The sequence below is a fragment of the Podarcis liolepis genome, assembly GCF_965112155.1.
Source record: "Podarcis liolepis genome assembly, chromosome: 5".
NCBI classification, from domain to species: Eukaryota; Metazoa; Chordata; class Lepidosauria; order Squamata; family Lacertidae; genus Podarcis; species Podarcis liolepis.
Genome location: NC_139556.1, coordinates 4072082 through 4093549, shown reverse-complemented (window position 1 = coordinate 4093549; position 21468 = coordinate 4072082). Strand labels below are relative to the sequence as shown.

Below are 21468 nucleotides of genomic sequence, written 5' to 3'. Positions count from 1 at the left end.
CTCGTGCTTTCTCAAACTTAGGTCTCCAGATGTTTTTAGATGACAATTCCCATCATCCCTAGCTAGCAGAACCAGTTTTCAGGGATGATGGGCATTTTAGTCCAAAAACAGTTGAACATATTGAAGTAGGTTCATATGTTTGTATGCCATTTTGTTTGCTATGCACTGCTGTGCTGATGCCAATAAATAATGGACAGTTATAGTGGTGGTGATGGGAGCCAGCGTACAGCTTGTGAGTCTGGCTTCTAATCTGCAATGCACTAAAGGGAGGAATGTGCTTTTTAAAATGAAAGTCAAGGATTTTATAAGCTGTTGCTTTAACTTGGCTGCAGTATATGACACAGAGAAGAACTATGGATAGGCAGCAACTGAATAAATGCAAAACTCTTTCTTCAACACAATGATTTGTGCATTTGCAATGCAATCAAATGCATTTTGATTATCTGATTACCACCTTTGGAGTGCCAGCAACAGAAATAACCTCTCTCCATAAAAACCAAACAGGCTCACTCAGACTGAATAGGAAACAGATGGAAAGATGCAAACCAGCTGCTGCTAAATCACCACAAAGGGGTGTGTGTGTGTGTGTGTGAGAGAGAGAGAGAGAGAGAGAGAGGGAGGGAGAGAATGAGAGAGTGAAGATGCACTAGCAGGCAGGAGGCATAGGCTTGCCACAGGGGGGGGGGGGAGAAGCTGGTTGTAGGAATCAAGGAGTAGGGAGGAGAAAAGATAGAAGGTAGGGAGAAAAGTCATCTGCTAACTAGATTCAGACTCCAAAGGCAACAGTCTGCAGGAAGGTGAGTTGGTGGGCAGGTAAATAAAAGCAGTTAATGAGCCAAACAGACCTACAACCAGACTTTTTCCCAAACATGATGATGCGGCACTTACTGTGAGGTCAGGTTAGGGATCAGTGGCTTTCTGAGGGTGCCGCCATGCTGGGACCTGAAGCACTCTTTCCTTACACAACAGCTTTAAGTGGCTCACCATAAGGGAGTCAGTAGGCAGACCATAAGATTCCCAGTTCAAATCTTGGCTACCCATGAATGCTAAAAGGGGAAAAAAGTTTACTTTAACTGCCTTATAAAAGAAATAGACACTGTTTCATGTAACAAGACATGCCAGTCGATTCATTCAATAAGTGGTTTCTCAGTCACGAAGAAGGTATTCTATGCCCCAACTTTCTAACCCAGAAGGGCGGGTCGACATGGAACATAACTGTTAAACCTTCCTTTGTGTCTGGCATCCATCAGCTCCTTAGAAATAGAGGAGAAATCTGGCACGACGCTCTCTGTTTTCTTTTCCAGTATATATTCCAGATTCAGATCACACTCATGCTGTGGGCTCCATTTCAACTCAACTTGAGGATGTGTCTGTTGCTGCTGGATGGAAATTCCTTTGGGGTGGGGCTTCTCTCTGACACAGGACAAACCTTAGGTTTTGCATTCAAGTATGTTGACCCAGCGGCGTAGCGTGGGTTGTCAGCACCCGGGGCAAGGCAAGTAATTTGCGCCCCCTAACCCGGGGCAAGGCAAGTAATTTGCGCCCCCTAACCCCTAACCTGCCACCGCTGCCAGCTTCTTCTTGCTGCTGCCTGGTCTGGTCTGGTCTGGTGTGGTTCTCTCCCGCACTCAGCGCTGCGCTGGGCGGCCGCTGCACTGTCCCTCCCCCAGATAGTCCCTTGCTCTCTCTCTGCACCGTGGCTCGGATCAGATTCGCACAGCCAGCACTGCAGTGAGAGAGAGTGAGTGAGCCAGGTAGGGGCAGAGAGCTGCGAGTGCGAGCGCCCCCCCCCCGATGTTGTGCCCGGTGCGGCCGGCCCCCCCTGCACCCCCCACGCTACGCCACTGTGTTGGCCACTTGGAGCCTCAAGGTGAATCACACAGAAACTGAACAACAAACTTATAGCAGACTATGCTGCCTAATCCAAATAGTTTTAATCCTATGCACACAAGAAACCTAGGTTTTAACTACTTAACACAAATTCAGACACTTCAGCCTCCAGAAATATAACTGAAGCAAAAGTATCACATATAACAAAATCAGCCTATGAAAGAACATTAAAGGTGCTTTATTGGCTTAAATAGACTTTTGGTATCCTCACCAAACAAGTAGCTTGTGCAGCCCCAAATGCCAGAAAGGAACTGTGCAAAATCTGTCTCAGACAAATGAGATCTAACTAGTTAGACCCTGTGGGATCAGTATCTGTTAGTGCAGCCTGAGGATCTGAACAAGACACTTGCAGCCGTGAGGCTGACTATGTGCCCACTCAGTCCCTGCCTCTTATGGCACGTAAAATCTAGTAGAAGGAGATTTGATGAAACCTGCCTTACTTACCCTTTTGAATGCCGTTGCCACCTTTTTACAGCTACTTTGTTTTTTCACTAATTCGTGGATTCAGCACTATTTTCTTGAATAAGGTCTTTTCCCAGAGAAGAATGTAGGTATAATAATAATAATAATAATAATAATAATAATAATAATAATAATGGTATTAATTATGCCATACCCATCCGGCACCCATCACACAGTATCACATAACTGATCAGATTTAACTATGCGACAATATCAGTAACCCAAAGCGAGGGCAACATTTAATGCACTTGAAATTGGTGAACATTTTTACAGCTCTTCAGGAAACCTGATGAAGCAGCAGGTGTTTTTTACAAGTGGCCAAGTATTATTTTTATGATTTTTGTTATCAAATCTGCTTCTTCCCCACTTTGCCTAAAGCCTGCTTAAATTCTGCTTTAGGCAAAATCTGGCAAAAACCAAACAAACTCATGTTCTTGTATTTGTTGTGTTTTTTAGTGTTTTATTGTGAACCACTTCAATAAATGATATATTGTAGGAAATGTTCAATTACTTACAATTAAATGAACAAAAAGCAATTCTCAGAAGAAAAGCTGACTTTTATGTTTTCTTTTTTATACCCTATAACACACCAAAACCAAAATATTCACTTTTTAAAACCACTCCCAATTAAAAGGAGCTCCAGTCTATTAAAATTATACCTAGTAGATGAATCATACTTGATTAATTCACTGGTAAAAGCCTGCATATCTATTTTTAACTACCTCCAAGCCAGAAACATTTAGCCTGTCTGGTTTATTTTGTCCCACAGAATTCAAGGTTGCTGGAGAGTTTGATGGAATGTTGGGATCTGGCTTTTAGTGTTGCCAGGATATTCAAGCTCATTTGACATTTATTTTACATGCATAAATTTACCAGATCTTCAGTTAGGTGAACAGGAAACCAAAAACACCCCTTCAATCCTTCACATTCCAGTCATATTAAGAAGGGACTATCCCAATGAAAGCTTTGAAGATGAAAATAAAAGCAGCCATCTCACAGTTGACCTAGTAAGTAGAGATCATTACAACAACAACAAAGGCCCTTAATTTGAAGCAGACAAAGTTGTCTTGAATAGGAAGGTGAATAGGACTGAAATAGCAAAAGGAGAAGAAAAATAAGTGGCCAATTAATTTCCGCCCTTTGCAGTCCTAGAGATGGAATGAATGAATGTGCCTTTATGTGGTTTTATGTGTTCACATATCAAATTGGATTATTTGTTTGCTTTGACAAATATCCAAATGAATCTTGCATCCTTAGAAAACTAAGACAGTCCTCCATTGACTCTGCCTAATTAGTGTCCTAATGTTGCCATTTAAAACTATGTGATTTGCATCGTGTTATTTTATCTGTGTTTGTGAAATGCCACTTACTTAGAGGAACAGCAAACTACAGAGACATAAAAAAGATTGCCATGAACTCCTGAAGAGAAAGTAGCTCTTTAGATAGCAGTAGGAACATACAGAAAAACCTTATATAAATGTAGATTACTAAAGACACAGACCTGACTTTTTCACCTTCATATTAATATAATTCTTCAAATTGTAGTTAGTTAACTTTTAGAAAATAAAATACAAAATATTGAGCAGTGATCCTAAAATAACACTACTGGATTATATTGCGTCTAAGAGTATCAATGTCTGATGTCTCAAGGATGCAGTTCATACGTCCTGTAAGGCAGCAAACTAGGATTCATTGCTTCTCATGCCGAATCAGGCATAATTGTCTTGTTACAAAAGTCGGGTGTCTCCCCCTCTCTCTGCCAAGAAGTGGCAAGAGCCCGTGAGGTTCCAGGCACTTGCCCGAGGGCTGCGCTCCTTTGGAGAATTGAGACACAGGGGAAACTGTCGTAGCTTTAAGAAATATGGCCCTCTGTCATTTCAAGAGAGGCTTGTATGCTGCAGCAGAGCAGCTTTGGATTCCAAGGCATCTCTCCCAGCCAGCCTCCAGCTAGCCTGCCCAACATGGACCCCAGCCCTTCCTCCTCCTCCTCCTCCTTCCCAGAACCACATGCTACCAGATTCCCTTTTCCTGTCACCTCAAACACCCAGTTACCCTGGCAACCTTCCAAATCTGCAGTCTCTGTTCACACCTCAGGGCAAGTGGGGAGGACAGTTCTCTCGCATGCCAATGACTCTCAATGGCCCTGTCTTGTTTCTCAATGGACCAAGCTTGGCCAAGTCATTTGCATAGGCTAGCCCAGGAATTCCTCTGCAGTTTGTATTTCTCCCTTCGCATCCCAAATCATCAGAATCATACCATTTGTTCATTTCTAGAGTTTAGGAGAGCCCCCCTCCATAAATCTATAACAGTATTTTCAATTTCTCCATGACTGGGAAGACTGGGATTGCATTCATGTCATGTTTCAGTCACATTGTGGTTGGTTGCCTATTTGGGTTTTTTAAATTAGCTCTGCATTGACCAGAATAGAACAGTAACCTTGCCCAACAAGCAGGTCTGGATCATATAGAACTCTTAGCACTGTTCTCAGCATAAGTGTCTGATCTGCACTTGGCTTAAGGCATTTTTAACATGTTCACTGTACATTTGAAACTGCATCATACCACTTTAAAAAGTCATGGCTTCCACAAGTTAATATTGGGAGCCATAGTTTGTTAAGGGTGCTGAGAGTTGTGTTGAGGATAGTTGATAGGAGATCCCTCTCCCCAGAGACCTGGGAATTGTGTAGATGGGGCCTTAAAAGTCATGTGCATCTCCAACATATGTAATCATATATTGAAATGTTCCAGTGGTTTGTCTCTTTGTGATACTCCTCAATGATTAAGAAATTGAATCCAAAGTAGGGGTTTTAATAAGGGTCTACACTGAGATGTAGTTCTCAGTGATTCTCTCTGAGTTCTATGTGAGAAAATTAGATGCACCAAGAATCAAAACACTCCCAAGGTCACAGTCTATGCCACAGAATGTGTGGAATGGCCTTTCAATTTAGTTCATCCTTGACAAAAGTGTGTTTCCGTGGATTAATGGCCAGCTCGAACTGGAAAAACCTGAGTGTGATTCCTTGTTCAGCTTTGAACCTCATTTCCCCCCTCAACTCCACAGCATTTTGTGAAGATACAATGGGATGGCTCCATGTAGCCTGCCTCAGCTTTCTTGGATTAAGGGTAGGGTATACATTTGATAGATTATTTCAGCTAAATGCTGTGCCTGTATTATTTAACATGATACGTTGGGGAAGAACTTAGACTAAGGGACTCTGGGTAAGGCGACTCACTCCTCCTTTTCACATGAATGGGGAAACAGCTCAGAAGACTGCAGTTAAACATAGCTGCCTGTTATGTGTGAACCAGAAAACCATGGTTAATGGCTTCCAAATAAACCAAGATATTAAGCCATTGTTTGTTTATATGAGCAAACATTAATAAATGATTAATAAATGTATCCATAGCTTTTCAAATGCCCCAAGGCTGTGAGTACTGCTCTTGTCTCTGAGAGTGAGCCTCACCTTGGCAAGAAGCAAACTTGATTCTGTAGGAAGGTTTGCCTGCTGTAGAAACTGAAAAGCCAAAGACGACAACTGTTTCTTCCATGACAGAGAAGTTGCAGTATAGACCATGTCTTTGTATTGCACAGCCCTAAAGTTACTGGAATTTGTATTTGCATAGCACATCTCAGAGAGCCCAAGAGAATGCTAACAATGCTGGGGAGCTGGAAATACTGCATAAGAAATGCATAGCATGTGATAATATACAATATAGTATAATGAAATATTCATGTATGCTAATCTGCTAAAGATTGGCAGCAACAGGGGCATTCACTCAGATATATTGACAGTGGTAAGATTTCTTCAGGAAAAGAAATCGCTTATCTCTAAAAAGTGGGCATAATGAAACTCTAGCACCAGCAGCTTAAAAAATTCCATTCTATTACTGATCCCAGACATTTCCACAGCCTCACCTGGATCGGCTGAAAAGGAAAAAATCCATCCCACAGAGTGATTTCCTCATGTGAAAATATAACATGTATAAAAAGTATCTGTGAGTAATACATATACTAGAAATGTGTTACTTCCAATCCAACATTAATTCAGTCAGTGGAGCTCAAGACTCTTAATCTCTGGGTCCCCAGTCCAAGCCCCACATTGGGCAAAAGATTCCTGCATTGCTGGGGGTTCAACTCTAAGACCCTTGTGGTGCCGTCCAACTCTGTCATTCAATAAGTCTATGATTCTAATACAATTTCAGAAGAGGAGATCCAGATCCAATAGGGAGAGTATAGATGATGGAGGTCTTGAAAGGACACAGCCGTCTAGTACAATGTTGCATACATAACGTTCAGGGCCAGATTTAGGTGTGATGAGGCCCGAAGCTCCTGAAGGTAATGGGGCCCTTTATATGTCCAGCTGTCCTTTGTCAACAACAAATTGTCGCTGTTTTTTGTGTTGAATATATGCTATATGGTAACTGATGGACCTAACAGGTATCTAAAGCCATTTGTCACTGTTGCTGTATGTAGGCTTTATTTTATTTGTTTTTTATCTTATATTTTGGAAATGTACATCCAGGTTTTTTCTTTCCTTTAAAAAGCTATAGCTTGTTTAGCTTATATGTAAATACAGCACTGATAATGTTACCGTGAGTGGCAAATATGTGTAGATATTTGCTAAACGAAAGTAGAATTCTAGCTCTAGCTTTTTCCTCTTTACTTTCTAGAATGTCACCTAAAAGCTCCCTAGGACTCCCACTCGGGCTCATGGCTAAGCCAAAGCCCTTAAAACTCCTATTCAGGTCACCCATGTTGAATTATTCAACAACTCTACAAATAATTAAATACTTTTACCTCACATTCTCTTCTGGATTTGTGTTCATTTTGGGGGCAGCCACAGCTGCTCGTCTGTACGATCTATAGTTTCATAGGAGAATTACAGACTTAGATACCCAATCTATTTTACGACAGGCAGACATTTACAAAGTGCCTATCTTACTTTTTTTGGGTGCTGGTATAGAAATTTCATCTCACCATGTACAGAAACCTGACCTTCAAAGGCTCCTTACGACACTGTGAATCATCCTCAGTGAATTTTGAAGCAGTGAAAGAATGCAGGAAGTGGGAATGGGAAATGTCCTTGTCAAAAGGTTCCTCAAAATTAATTCCATTTTAATGTTAATGTGTTCTGATAGGGCCATATTTATTGAAAAGTAAAGGTCATTTTTAAAAAATCATTGCATTTTTAATTAAAAGCCAGAAATATGCAGCTGTCAAGAAGTGCATCAGATAATAAACCAGCAAAAAGAGACAGAATAATGTTAGCTCAGTGATGGAAAGTCATTTGAAATTTGTATTGAAAATATATATATTCTCAAATAATAATAGAGAATCCAGGTTTAAAAGATTCCGCTCTTCATTATCAAAGTATTACAATACTAATAAATACTTAATAATTGCAGTAAATGAAAATCATTAACTTCAGGAATCTATAGGCCATATTTAACTAAAAAGTTGTACTGGTGGAGTGGGAGTCTGTGCAATGAATCCCACCAGCAGACAAAAGCTGTTCCCTCTTCCACTCTTGGGGGGGGGGGTGGATGTTCCCAGAACTGCACACTTCGCCCTAATTTGAATTCCACCCATTGTCTTTTATACCAATACTTCCAAAATGATTTCTATCTTCTTTTGAAAATATTGATCTTTGCTGTTGATTCCTTGCCCAAATATCGCTTGTTAATTTATGTTTAGTGGCTAAATCCCAAAGTGTTGCCAGCCAGTCTTCGAGTACTGGAAAATCTTTTTTGTTTTGTTTTGTTTGCTTCCAATATTTAGATTTAATATTCTAAACAATCACATAAAGTATAATGATTTCTTTTTTTCTAGCAGCTTTCAGTAAAGTGAAGTAATATATTTTAGAATCAATGAGCAAATTAATTCCCTGTATTTCAGGAATCATTTCTATATTCATTTAGCGAAACGGGTTGAGGGTTACACTAAGAGCCTATAGTCCACCCTCAATAGAACATGAGCCATGTCAATGTTTTATAGTGGAATGGGAAACCAGTTACCTGCCAAATGTTATTTGACTACAACACCCATCATCCTTGACCACTGCTAAGTTGCTGGGGGGTGATAAGAAGCAGACAACATCTGGAGGGCTACAGGCTAACCACCCCTATGCAACTTGTATCTGATTCTAGGTCAGTAAAACTCAGCACAACAGAGATCTAGGAAACAGGAATTACTGTATGAATGCATTGCTCACTGAATTGGTGTTTTCTTAGGCAGTGAACCGAAAGTTTATAGGTTCATGGTACCATTTTTATTGTGGGATAATTTTCACACTGTCTGCCTTTAGTGTGTGTGTGTGTGTGTGTGTGTGTGTGTGTGTGTGTGTGGTGTTGACAGCTGCTCTGGGCTTCCTTTTTGGAGGGAAAGGGAGGCACAATAAATTGAATGAACAAACGCAATAAAAAATAGTAGTTTGCCTTTTCCTCTTCTCTACTGGGAGGACCAGAGAAGGGTCAGTAGGCTGCGTCAGCTTTAGATCAGTTGAAGCAGCTCAGGTCAGAGCGTGTAGGGAGGTTTTATATAATCGCTATCACCCATTTCAGGCCCAATTGCCAGACAGACATCAAAGGGAGCCGATATTAAAGGAAGCAAACAGGCAGCAAATATAATGGATAGAACTACTTTAAGATAAACAAACAAGGTGTGCATCTGCTGCTCTGTGCCAGAGGGAAGGATTGGACCCCACAAGGGAGTAGGAGTATGATTTGGCGGGTGAATGCAGGTAGGTGTTTGTGGGGTCCAGCAGCAGTTATGTGAATTCAGGTGTGTGGCTGAAAGGAGCAGAAACCTTCTCCCCAACTTGTATTAAATAAATTATTCTGAAAGTGGGCTGTGGAAACTAAATGCATCTTGTGAGCTTGAAAACTGATAGACTACCTCCATTGTCATAATCTTGTTTATATTCAGAGGGGTGGGGAGTAAAGCAGTCTCTGTCTTTCCTACCTCCCCAATCTATCAATCTCCATTTAATCCTATTTTATCCATTTTACATTTTAAATGTATTCTGGTTTTACGAATTTATCTCAAAATGGAAACTATTCTCATGTGCCAAATGCTGGCATTTAAATCCCAAAAGGCAGAGTTGGTGTAATCCCTTTACAGAGAAACCCTCATCTAAATTATTCCTGGAGAGTCCTTCCTTATAACTTTGGAGTATTCTCATTGGTATTCATAAACTTTCCCTTAACATTCTGTAAAAAAATAAACCCCCAATCTTTGCCATTTGTTTAATGCCTCTCCCTCTCTCTTTTAAATCAAACTCTTGATCACTTTCATTCTCTTCACACAAACAGAATCTGACTTTGAGATACTGTAGAACATTGTTAAATCTACTGAACAGCCCTGTCCCCTGAGCTGCAGGTGGGGAGTGAAAAAAAGTTGCACCTGATGAAGTCTCTTCAGTGACCACAAAGGAGCTGTCCTCCTCCTTCCTGCCAGGCCACCCCTTTTCTTTGCCACACATAGAATGTCTCAATTCTTCTAGCATTTAGCCTACTTGGCAGGTTCCATTTAGCCATTATTCCTGACAGGGGCTTTCAAGGAAGAAGCCAGAGTGGGACAAGTGGATGGAGAAAAGCAAATCTGGCAGGGGTATGTGAGTGGGTTGGTCGGCAAGGGACTTGAGAATTGCAGCACATCCAGTTTTGGGAGGCATCAATCTTTCCGGATTTTGTGTGCCTTGGAGATTAAATAAAGAAAATGGTTAGAAACCAGTATGACTCAACAGTGTTTCGAGATGTTTAATTGTAGCCTCTTTTAGTTCACTTTTTATCGTTACTTTAAGCATAGCATTTAGTTCAGCTCAGAGTTTCATGACCTGCAATTATTCACCAGGTCTCTTACCTCTGAATCGACAAAGAATAGAAGAATTAATTAGAGCAAATCTAATGTCCTTTGATTATACAGCTCAGGTGTCAGGTAGGAAATAGAAAAGGAAGAGAGAGAGAACAGCCTGTCTGCAAAAGAGCCCACCCACCTCCACCTGCTCCTTTGTAGTGATGGTCAGCATAACTACAACATACAAGAGGAGCAAAATGCTTCTTTTTTCCTAGTGCCCACAAATTGCTTTATGCACAGCGCAAGAAGCTAGTGGCATTTGTTTGCTCCATTTGTTTTTGTTTTCATTTCCCCCCATGAGTTTTTATATTCATATGTTTTAACAACACATTCTTCTTTGGTGAGTTGAAGGTGGTTTGAGAAAGGTGTTGTGTGTACCTATGGTGTGTACACTCATCCTGCTTCCTCCCTAAGCTTTTCTAAGCATTACATTGTTTAAACATTTCTAATATTTATTTCTAATATTTATTTATTTCTAATATTTATTTCGTAATTTCTAATATTTATTTCGTATACCTAAGAAAGTAATATATGTTTGTCATGAACTTATCACAGAGGCAGAACTGGATACAGCCCTCAGTCAAGAATATTCTGATACAGACACTTAAAATTTTGGGAGGGTGCCCCAGCACCCATTCACACCTGAACATACCTTCTGTCTGTCAAATATTGTATTTAGTTGTCAAGGTCGACACAAAGGGGGGCATAAATCTGCATATACCACAAAGCCATTAATACACACTTGTGCAATCTTCTGCAGGTGGGGCAGAGGGCTCAAAGCCCAGGAAATTGTGCTGGCACCACTGGAACTAGGTACAATCTACAGCAGGCTTCCTCAACCTCGGGCCTCCAGATGTTTTTGGCCTACAACTCCCATGATCCCTAGCTAGCAGGACCAGTGGTCAGGGATGATGGGAATTGTAGTCTCAAAACATCTGGAGGGCCGAGGTTGAGGAAGCCTGATCTACAGTAACAGCACTGAGTACAAGATGTCAAACCCCAAAGCTCCTTCATGACAAATCCGCTCTCTTAGTATGAGTTAATACAGAGGTGGGAAAAGGGGGGAAGCAGCCGAATGACTCTCATGCTAAATTAACAAACTGCCAGAGGCAATTGCCTTGTGTGATGTCTGCAGCTTTAGTTTATAACCCAGCCAGGAGCACACTAAGTGACAATGACACACTTATTTCAGATTGAGGATGAGGCCAACAGTCAGGGCAAGGTGAGGCAACTACCTCAGGCGGCAGGGTCCATTGGGCCAGCAGATCCCAAGGTCAGTCTTTCTTCCCGCCTCATTCCTGATGTAGTGCTTCCCTGACCCCTTCTTCCCTGGCATGGAGGAAGCTGCCATTCCAAGTAGGTCTGATCAAGAGTCACTTGGACTCCTCAGGTGGACAAGAGGGAGATGACAATGTCCTTCACCCAACTCCTCTGTTGCCACGACTGTTGTGGGAGCCCGCAGCAATGAATGTGGTTTTATACAGCCTTTTGATTCCAGGGGGCTCAGAGCTGCTAAAGAGTATATATACTTCATATATACTAGGGTTGCCATATGTCTGGATTTCCCCGGACATGCCTGGGATTTCAAGGGTGAAATCACCATCCGGGCAGATTTTTACTCTGTCTTGCTCTTGCCCTGAATCCTGTTTGCTTGACTGTTTCCTATTTGTTTGCTCTTAGTTTTTCCTCTCGTCTTTTCTTCTGTCTGTAAGGCTTTGGGATGGGAGCTATGTTGACAACTTCATGGGGACTAGCCAATGGAGCCTTTTTAAAGAAAAAAAAAACCAGTGAAAGTTTTGTCCAAATGAAGATTTAAAAAAATTCCACTTTTTGAGCCACAAAGCAGGCAAAGAAAGAATTTCACTTAGTGAAACAGAGCCTTCTATATTTCATTGTCCTGAAGAACAAGAAAAACATCTGAAAGTCATCATAGATGTATAATTTGAAAAGGGCCCCTGCTTCTAGCAACCACACCAGACCAAATTCAGGAAAACCAATTATTGAATGCGAAAATTAAATCAGCACCATTGTCTAGCTATTCATTCTTTACAAGCAAAAAAAGTTGTGGCTTCCCTCCCTGCAGAAGCCAGCTGCCATTATATGACTGCATGGTCATTAAGTGCTAATTAATTTCTCTTCTACTAGCAAAACCAACCAAGCATCTTTTGAAGATTATTTTAAAGGAACGTAGTGAGGGATGTGTGCATGTTTCAGTTTGAAAAGGTTTCAGATGAATAGTTTCAAATGAAGGTTGTGTATAGGACGTCCCACAACAAGTTGGAAAATTCAAAGTCATGTGAACAGTTGAAATGCAACCTGCTGTGTACAGGTTAAGTACTTAATTCGTTCTGGAGGTCCGTTCTTAACCTGAAACTGTTCTTAACCTGAAGCACCACTTTAGCTAATGGGGCCTCCCGCTGCCACCGCGCCACCGCTCCTCGATTTCTGTTCTCATCCTGAGGCAAAGTTCTTAACCCAAGGTACTATTTCTGGGTTAGTGGAGTCTGTAACCTGAAGCGTCTGTAACCTGAAGCGTATGTAACCCGAGGTACCACTGTACTTCACAAAGTGGTTGTCACATTCCAGCCCCTCATGATCAACCACATGACACGGGATGCACACACTAGTTGAATGACAATGCCCATCAACATTGGAGAGGCCTGGACCCCTCAAATATTTTATTGACCTCAGCCCCTAGGAGTTGGCTCCTATGTCTCAAGAGCTGTCACATGGAAGAGGGAACAAGTGAATTTTTTCCTGTTCCAGACGGGTAGGACGTCAACCAATGGATTCAAACTTAAAAGACAGTAGATTCTAACTAAACACCAGGAAGATGTTTCTTTCTGACAGTAAGAGCTGCTTGACAGTGGACCGGACTCCTCTGGAAGGTTGTAGACTGTCCTTCCTTGGAGGTTTCTAAGCAGAGGCTGGGTGGCCATCTGTCATGGATGCTTTAGCTAAAATTCCTGCATTGCAGGGAGTTGGACTAGATGACCCTTGGGGTCCCTTCCAACTCTATGATTCTGTGAGTACATTCATTCATTCTTACTTTGCATGCCTGCTGACTGTTTCTTGACATTGAAGATAGATGCTAAGGCTGGACCCTGCTGCAGAAGACCGAATATGTGATGTGACATGTAAGCACAAGTGACTCGCAATTCTTGTCCCATGATTCTAAATCTAAAAATAAAATAAAATCTGGAGATGCGCCTGTTCCCCTGGGGGTGATATGCATTGTTCTCATACATCTCAAAGTGTGGGAGAGAGTGTAGATCTTTCTGGGGAAAATATTTAAGTCTCAACGCTTCATATAAAATGTGGGAGAGTGATCACAGGACATACAAGTGATGCACACTTCCACTTTGCATCAGTTCCAAGCTCTCAGCAAACAAGTAACATGGCTGGTTTGGGCCATCTGCTATTCTTCCGCCACCCCAAGTTCATGTCATGCCACTGGAAGACTCCCTGGCAGTCATTTCGAACTGCCTGATTTCATAATTGGCCCAACAGTGGCTCATCTTCAGTGATGGTCACCTTTGCTCTCCCATCTGTCTAGCTAGCTGTCTAGCTAACCATCTATATAAAAAGAAGTAATTCAATATGTTTGCCATTCAATCCTTGGCAATGGCTGCCGCTTGCCAGTTGTCATCAGAGAATGTAACGAAGCTTAATGATGCAAGGAACTTGTGCCATCAATTTAGAATGCATATCAGGTTTACTTGCAAATATAAAACATCAACAATAAAACAGTTTCACCACCAGACTTTAAAGAGCGGCTCCATTAGCATAAACATTCCTGATTGATTCATCTCAAAATCAGTGTCTGAAGAATCAGTTTATAACCAAAGGAAATTGCATGGAGTGGTTCAATGAGCCCTAGTAGTTAGAGCTAAGTTACCTCATTTCACGTCATAAATACTGCAAGAAGATCAAACGTATCCATTCTTAAGGAAATCAGCCCTGAGTGCTCACTGGAAGGATAGATCCTGAAGCTGAGACTCCAATACTTTGGCCACCTCATGAGAAGAGAAGACTCCCTGGAAAAGACCCTGATGTTGGGAAAGATGGAGGGCACAAGGAGAAGGGGACGACAGAGGACGAGATGGTTGGACAGTGTTCTTGAAGCTACCAGCATGAGTTTGACCAAACTGCGGGAGGCAGTGGAAGACAGGAGTGCCTGGCGTGCTCTGGTCCAGGGGGTCACGAAGAGTCGGACATGACTAAACAACTAAACAACAACAACAAGTGCTTGTGAACACTTTCTATTGTTTCTATACTCTTCTTCCTCTTTTCCTTCTTTGGCCTTCACCTTATTTACCATGCTAGTATTTAAATCTTACTGAATGTCTCGACCTGCATCCTTCTGTATAACTGTAGCAGTGTTAGGTCTAACCCTATGATATCACGGTCACTAATGAACAAAGCCAAATAGGGTTTGCCATTGCTAACAGGATTAACTGGCAGGGAGAGCAACTGAGCCTGGCCGCAGTGAGGACAAAGAATAAGAGTGAGGACAAACAACAAGAATACGCAGCACAATGGATATATTTGGAGTGGGGGGAGGCTGCTTTTGAAAAAAATATTACAATTAATTCATGCAGCCATCCCATAATCCATCGATAGAAGGCCCATTGCAAGAGGGGAGAGGGGGGAATACATATTCAGTATTCATATTTCAAGAGCAGAAATAATCCTAGATTCTGTAAGTGCTTTAGTCATCTGATCTCCCCTTTCACAGGGAATTTGGGATCAAAACTAATCCTCTTGCTTAAAAAAAAATTCCCCTTAAAGGTTAGATTAAGAATCCATTTAGGGAGTAATTAATGCTGAGGGCATTAGAGAAATGCAAGGTCTTTTTAAGTGTATCAGCCTAAGACCATTCCTATTAGAATATGGTGATCCATAGCTCATGCAGGTTCCCTTTTCAAAACTGGAAAAGGAAATACTATGTATGCTGCAGCTTCAAGAACCTCTCCCAAAAGATATGGTGAATTGGCGAGCAGGATTTGAACTATGAGCAACAGAAATAATTAGAGATTATTGTATTATGGTTGTGACATAAAAGAGTGAAGATAGACTGCAGCAATGAGGTAGAATTAAAAACCCCACAGAAAATGGCCAGGCCACCTCAAATATTTTATTGGGTGGGTGAAGACCCCTCAGCCCTCAGGAGTTGGCTCCTGTGATGGCTGTCTTCTCTGAAAGGTGGGTCTATCAATTGCTATTAGCCAAATGCTACTCCTATGTACAGAGACTGTATACCTCTGATTGATGAAGATAGTGGAAAATAAATAAATTTGTCTCTTGGAGGCAACGGATGATCATGTTTTGAAGCAGAATGCTGAACGGGGTAGATCTAGGACTGAAAATGAAATTGAAAATGCATTGAGATGGTCCCACCTTCATTTGTTCATTTCCCAGTAATACTTCCCAATGCCGCAGTTACCCCCAGTGCCAACTCCCAATTTCCATGTGACATTACATTTGAACTTAAATGCACCATATAAATTGAGCTACACAACCTAGGGCCCACCAAAATGAACACATCCCACCACCAGCCTGTCAGGTCAACTGCCCCACACAGCCCCAGGTAGACAGCAATAACAGGAAGTTTATTGAGCCATTTGAGAACCACAGTTATTCTAACTTGACAACTGGGGGCCTGAGGCTGATAGATAAGGGCTTGTCCAAGTCAACACAATGAGTCCATGAGCAGAAGAACCTATGAATACATCTCCCAGGTATAAGTCTATCCATTAATTCCACTAAGTCATCAGTCCCATATGCAGCCGCTATTTCAAACAACATGTTCAGTTCAATAGAAGAACTTGCTGTAAGAAAATCAACAGCAGTTACTACTATGTAAACACAGCCTTAGCCATGTGTATTTATACGTGCATGTTACACCAAAGAGGGAGAGCATGATTAAAGAAAATGGTCAGATCCTGAGCTAGCCTTTCATGGAAACCTTATGTGGAAGAAAGAAAGCGGGGCAGAATATCTTGATTTATTAATGGAAAACTTTACAAGAAAAAGAAAAGGACAAAACATCTGGCAGTGTTGATTTAGAGCCAAATTAGATGTGATGTTAAAAGGTGTCTTTGCATCTAAAATGTAGATTTTTCCTAAAATACATACTGCATCAGGTGACAATTAACAGGATCAAAGCAGGCATTAAGAAGAATGCAACCCTTTACTCTCCTGCAGATTGAAGCTAGTATTTGCATTTAGACGAAATCCCCTTTGGTGCTAATGAGGAATTTCCCCTAAAAGCTCATACAAACTTCAGAAGAGGTATGTTCTTCAACAGAATTGGAGGGAAGAAAAGTTATATTCCCTCCCCGTCTTCTTGGATCTCATTCCTTGTTACCCCTCCCAGCTGATGCAATTTTGTTCTAACCCCCCCCCCCATCCCCCAATGCAAACATGCATGTCTAGTTTGACCTTTTTATAAAATTTAAATGTGTACTTTGGAACAAAGACCTGGAGGAGTTTTTTTAAAAAAGTAGAGGCCTGCTTTCTTCAATGATATTCCAGTTCCTTTCCTTGATCTGCTAGTTTTCTTTTTTAAAAAAAATAATAATGTGTGTGTGTCTAATATGTATGCATTCTCCTGTATATATCTACACACACACACACACACACACACACACACACACACAGCCATATATATATCCCTAGCCTCTTCATTGACTTAGAGCAGGCTTCCTCAACCTCAGCCCTCCAGATGTTTTGAGACTACAATTCCCATCATCCCTGACCACTGGTCCTGCTAGCTAGGGATCATGGGAGTTGTAGGCCAAAAACATCTGGAGGGCCAAGGTTGAGGAAGCCTGACTTAGAGGTATGGAGAGATGTGCAAGCTATATAAAATTGTGCAGTAAAAAGTAAACCTGCTCCTAGCTTGTTCCCAGTATTCTGGTCAATGAACATAAACACACTGGAATGTTGCAATTTTGTTAACATTATTTAACACATTGAAGAGCTCTGAATGCTTAACAATCCACTTTCATTTGGATGTTTGCCATTTCAAATTGATTTATGATGACCCGCTCTGCCACAGGTAGACTTAAGCCTCATTATCAGTCACCCCCCCCGGGGTAACAATCAATATAAATGAATACATGCATGCATACATGTAATGCCACAACTTTTTTGGCCCAGACCTGTTTCAGAAACAGATTAAGCATCATTTGTCATTTAGAGTTTTGGAAAAGTACAAATTCCTGACTGGAAACTCCAGGATTTCTTCCTCATTCATCTATAATTATTGTGCTTTGTTAATTCTGCACCAGTTGCGCACTATCTCTAGCACTGAAGGAAGCATTGCCTCTGGATTTAAGTCAGGGGTCAGCAAACGTTTTCAGCAGGGGGCCGGTCCACTGTCCCTCAGACCTTGTGGGGGGCCGGATTATATTTTTTTGGTGGGGGGAAATGAACCAATTCCTATGCCCCACAAATAACCAGAGATGCATTTTAAATAAAAGCACACATTCTACTCATGTCAAAACACCAGGCAGGCCCCACAAATAACCCAGAGATGCAATTTAAATAAAAGCACACATTCTACTCAGGTAAAAACACGCTGATTCCCAGACCATCCGTGGGCCGGATTGAGAAGACAATTGTTTGCCTACAGGCCTTAGTTTGCCTACACATGCTTTCAGTGGAACATCTCTTTTGAAGAAAATCAGAAAAAAACAATGTTTTGGGGAGGCAGGAATGAGTATAAAATACAATACCTGTTAGATGGGTGGTTGTTGCCGCTAATGGGTCTGAGGCTACAGGTAATGTCGCTCCAGGTGCTTGCCTGCTACTGATCTTCTTCATGTAGGGTGAGATGCATGCTCAGAAACTGCAGGTCTGGTTAGTTTCAGGTCTACCGAATGCCAGTTCTTTCATAGCCAGCTCTAGATGAAATATTCTGTAGTTATTTTTCACCTCATCAACCAAACAGTGGAAGGTCGAAAATTATCGAAAGCCACAAAACCTTTTGAGGCAGCTGGGATCCCACCTCTAGATTCAAAAGCAAGTGGGGATTTAGCAGCGCAGGTTTTACCTCATAGCACAGAGCAGTTGTGACAACCTGCTCTCGGTATACCAATCCACATCTTTTTCTAGTCTACAAGGTCTCTGGCTGCTCCTTTTCTTAGGTTGCTCGAAAGGTTTATATTTAGCACATGGTCTTTTTGAACTCGACAGATACTTAAAGAGCCTTTTTCAAAGAATCAAAATTGTTGAATATAAATTCCCCTTCCTTGCGCAGAGCTGAACTGAGCTCTGTTGTGAATTATTTCTGTCCAGTGAGTGCTGAAAGCATTTGGGAATATTTTATTTGTCATGCTCTTCTTCCCCCTCCAGCCTTTCCTCATGAGAAGCACCAGCAAGATGGATGCTAATCCCACACACTCCTTGTCTTCTGTGTTTTCACATTCAAGGCTAGTAACCCATTTTTGTCAAGTCCTAATAAAGGACTCCTCCAGAGTATATAACGAGTCTTTATTTCCCTTTGCAGTATGGACGGCAGCCAGTTGTTTGGTTTCTTTTATTCTTTGTGGCATTGTCTTTATTTAAATAGAAACTGGGTCGAAGAAGGCATTCAGTTCTGGGATATTTTTATGTCACGTTGTGCTGTGCAACAGGCAATGTTGAAAACAGAGGTTTCCTCAGAGGCTCCAGAATTTCCCCAGAGATTTCAAAAGCAGTTGAGTAAGCATCTGTCTGAGGTGCATGCTCAGTCTATGCAAGTAAAGCATGGCACATTCAGAACACATCAAACTTTTAAAATACAGTATTGCTTCTGTTTAGTACTTCAGCTTTCCTGGCAGAGAAAAGTGTCATTTGCTCCACTTCTATGTGTCAGGGAGTAGATAAAGACATAATACTGGGGCCAGGGGAAAAACAGTAAACAGAGTTGCCACCAAAACGTTGACTAAGTCAAATGCAAAATGAATATGGTTTTTTTTCCTCAGACAAAAATTTGTATGGTAGAGAAATTTCAGCAATCTTTTCAGAAGTCTTTGACTTCCCTCGTTTCTACATTATGCTCGGTGTTGCTCGGGTTTTACTAGTATGTTGCCTAATTCTGTAACTTCTCCAATTTTTTGATATCAAGTTCCAAGCGTACAGAATCCATTGCTTGTTTGTGTCCTTTGCTGAAAGAACTGCTGAAGATCAAGAGCCACAACAGAACTAATAGGATTGCAAGAATGTGCTGGGGTGGCTGGCGGTGCTATGGATGCCTTTCTTATTCCAGCCAAAACAATCTGGAATGCATTTGCAGGAAGAGATATAATAAGCGGGAGAAATGGCAGGAAAGGAAGACCAGCATGTCTTGCTGTAGCTGCTAACATGGTAGGTAAACATGGTGGAATCTACACACATATAAAAAATGTTTTGGGGAAAAAAATATTGAATTTCCCATAGCTCACTGTCACCATCTAGTGTCACATTTGTATATTGCACTTTACAACATACTTAAAACATTTTATTTGCAGCTGAGTCCCATGTCCTCCCTCAAAAAATCTGAAAGTGGACATTAAAACTCCAGCAGATTTGCAATCTAGAATTCTGCTCTGAATTTTGATACTGAATATTCTCCAGGTCTTCTCTGACTACTCAATTATTTGGCAAATACCCAACAAATATTTAATATCTGATTTTGACAACACTTGTGTAGTCAGGATGTCATGGTTCTTTCATAATTGACCATAGTAAATAGCTGAAATGCAATGGCAATTAATATCTGTTCACCTTTGATAGCTCAGGGCCTGGTTATCTGAGCAGCCCTCCCTCCCTGCCCAGCTCAGCGGCTATTCTCAGTTGGGGGACCTTTGCTGGAGGCGCACGTGCAGTAGGAGGTCTGCTGGCTGTTATACAGCAATGAGCCTAGCTCCCACTTTATGCAACTCTATCCCTGGCTATATATTGCAAGCATCAAATGTGCATGTTTCAGCACCTGCTAAAAACTTTCTTCTTGACCCAAGCCTTTCCTGATCAAGGCTTAACTGCATTTGTATTTTTACCTCATCACTGCATGTTGTAACTGCATGTTACAACATCTCTGCATGTTGTAACTGGAACCAGTATTTCAACCCATTTTGCATTATATGCATTGATTTTACTTTGCACCATTTAAGTACGTCAGTTTGAAGTGTTATATGAGCAACTACAGCAGCCATTGGTGTGAACAGTGGCGTAGCGTGGGGGGTGCAGGGGGGCCGGCCGCACCGGGCGCAACATCTGGGGGTTAGGGTTAGGGGGCGCAAATCCACGGGTTAGGGGGCCCAAATCCACGGGTTAGGGGGCGCAAATTACTTGCCTTGCCCCGGGTGCTGACAACCCATGCTACGTCACTGGGTGTGAATGCGGGGTTTCCTCACAATGCAAATAACAACTTCCGAGGAGAGTTTCCTCAGTTCTACAGCAGGGGATCGCAATAATGATTGCCTCCCTGCCTTCTGTGATCCCAGTAATGATCGCTCCCCATCCAGTGTATGCATTATTAATTCATTTGTGATATTTATATCCCGCCCTTCACCATGAGGAAGAATATATGTCATGAAAATGAGAGCGCATACATCATTAAAATCAATATCAATGACTTTAAAATCAAATAGATGCAGACTAAACTATTGAAACCAATAACAGAACAATCAGCACTAGTAAAGGTAAAGATACCCCTGACCATTAGGTCCAGTCGCGGACTACCCTGGGGTTGCAGCGCTCATCTCGCTCTATAGGCCGAGGGAGCCGGCATTTGTCCATAGACAGCTTCTGGCTCATGTGGCCAGCATGACTAAGCCGCTTCTGGTGAACCAGAGCAGCGCATGGAAATGCCATTTACCTTCCCGCTGGAGCAGTACCTATTTATCTACTTGCACTTGACATGCTTTTGAACTGCTAGGTGGGCAAGAGAATCAGTACTAATAATCTATTAAAACAGGGAGATGCATGATTTCTGACAGAGCAGCTCATATCAGTAAGCTTCATCCCTTCCCAAGGAGGTGCATCTTCACCTGCCCACAATAAGCTAATGACATGGTACAAGATGCATCTCAGAGAGGAGATTATGCCAGAGGTGGGGGACAACCACAGAGAATGTCCTTTCCCCACTGCTAAAATTCCCTGTAGTGGTGACACCATGAGTAGGACTTCTCCCGCACATACAGGCAGGTCAGGTTGATATGGTAGGAAGCCTTCTATGGCTTATGTTGCACTCAGCTGAGAAAATCCCTGGTCTCTTGCTGTCTGAGACTGGCA

The 21468-nt window shown here is 41.8% G+C and overlaps 1 protein-coding gene across 3 annotated transcripts in view; it reads right to left on the bottom strand.

Moving 5' to 3' along the window:
* Window positions 1-18567, bottom strand: part of SHISAL1 (shisa like 1) — a 182072-nt gene extending 163505 nt beyond the window's left edge. Inside the window, exons 1-2 of one of the 3 annotated variants that reach the window (XM_083503597.1) lie at window positions 18266-18288; window positions 17949-18116 (exon numbers count right to left, since the gene is read on the bottom strand). The gene's annotated coding sequence lies outside the window, so the exon portion shown is untranslated. Of the gene's footprint in view, window positions 1-17948 lie in introns of all 3 variants that reach the window. The other 2 variants (XM_083503596.1, XM_083503600.1) reach the window with 2 other exon arrangements.
* Window positions 18568-21468: the final 2901 nt, after the last annotated feature.